Source organism: Leopardus geoffroyi, chromosome B1 (assembly GCF_018350155.1).
Source record: "Leopardus geoffroyi isolate Oge1 chromosome B1, O.geoffroyi_Oge1_pat1.0, whole genome shotgun sequence".
In the NCBI taxonomy this organism is placed as follows: Eukaryota; Metazoa; Chordata; class Mammalia; order Carnivora; family Felidae; genus Leopardus; species Leopardus geoffroyi.
This window is the reverse complement of record NC_059327.1, coordinates 25,962,893-25,964,119: the sequence shown is the minus strand read 5'-3', so window position 1 is coordinate 25,964,119 and position 1,227 is coordinate 25,962,893.

The window sequence follows — 1,227 nt, the reverse complement described above, 5'->3', positions numbered from 1 at the left end:
CGTTTGCGAACCAGCCGGGGAACGGATGGAATCAGAGCAGGGGCAGATGGTGGGCACATAGGCCTCCTGGGGCAACGGAGAGAAGCAGGCGGAGCCGTTACCGAGGGCCCTCTAGGGACGGCCTCTACCTGCGGCCTGGAACAGGATGCAGCCTTGCGGCTATGGAGCCAGGGTCAGGAACAACGAAGATCAATGTTGATACGCATTTCTTCAAATGGAAGCACATAGATTACCAGCACGTATTTATGACAGATTGGTGATGCTAACCTCTGTATGAGACGGAAGGGATTCTGCAAAGACTTAGTTATTTTCTCAACCCTCACAGAGTCGCCTGGACAGAGTGACGCCAGTCCTTTCAGCTGGAAGTCAAGGGCCAGGACAAACCTCTCAAGACCTCTTACCTGCTCCCTCGGGGAGTAACCACATTTCTGCTAATTTCTTTCTTTTGGGTTAATTAAATTGGGACATACAGCAGGTGTATGGCTGTATATAAGATGTCACATCCTACAGACCTGTAACTGTCCTCTAACACTACAGCATTATAGCATGAACACTCTCCCAGGTCACATGAATACACAATATTCTATTTCATGGTTATGCCATCCTTTCTCCAATATAGTATTATATATATTAAGTTTCTATCTTGTTGTTATTATTATTATTATATAGTGCCCCATGTTTCAACATTTAGAAAGTATTTCTACAGATCTCATTCATTTGTTCTTTATTGATATCTACTATGTATAAGTCACCAGCCTGGGTAATTTAGAGGATCCAAACATGATTAGACACTGGCCCAGAATTTATGATTTACAGAAGAATGAGTACTCCGTGGATGGAATCAACTCCTTTGATTTCATGGCTTCACAAGGACGCTGTGAGTTGGGCAAGGCAGATGTCACTTCTCCATTGTTTTGGTAGGTGGGAACCTTCGAAGAGGTTCCCTGAGGTAACACAGAAGGTGCCTTTAGCCTCAAACTTGATTGTTTGGCTGGGTCTTGATTTCTGCGTTGAAAGAATCACTTTCATTCAGAATTTTTTTTTAAGTTTAGTTATTGATTTTGAGAGAGAAAGAGAGAAAGAAGGAAGCAGAGACAGAGGGAGAGAGAGAGAGAATCCCAAGTCGGCTCCACACCATCAGTACAGAGCCCGACGTGGGGCTTGAACTCTCAAACCATGAGATCATGACCTGAGCCAAAATCAAGAGTTGGACACTTAACTGACTGA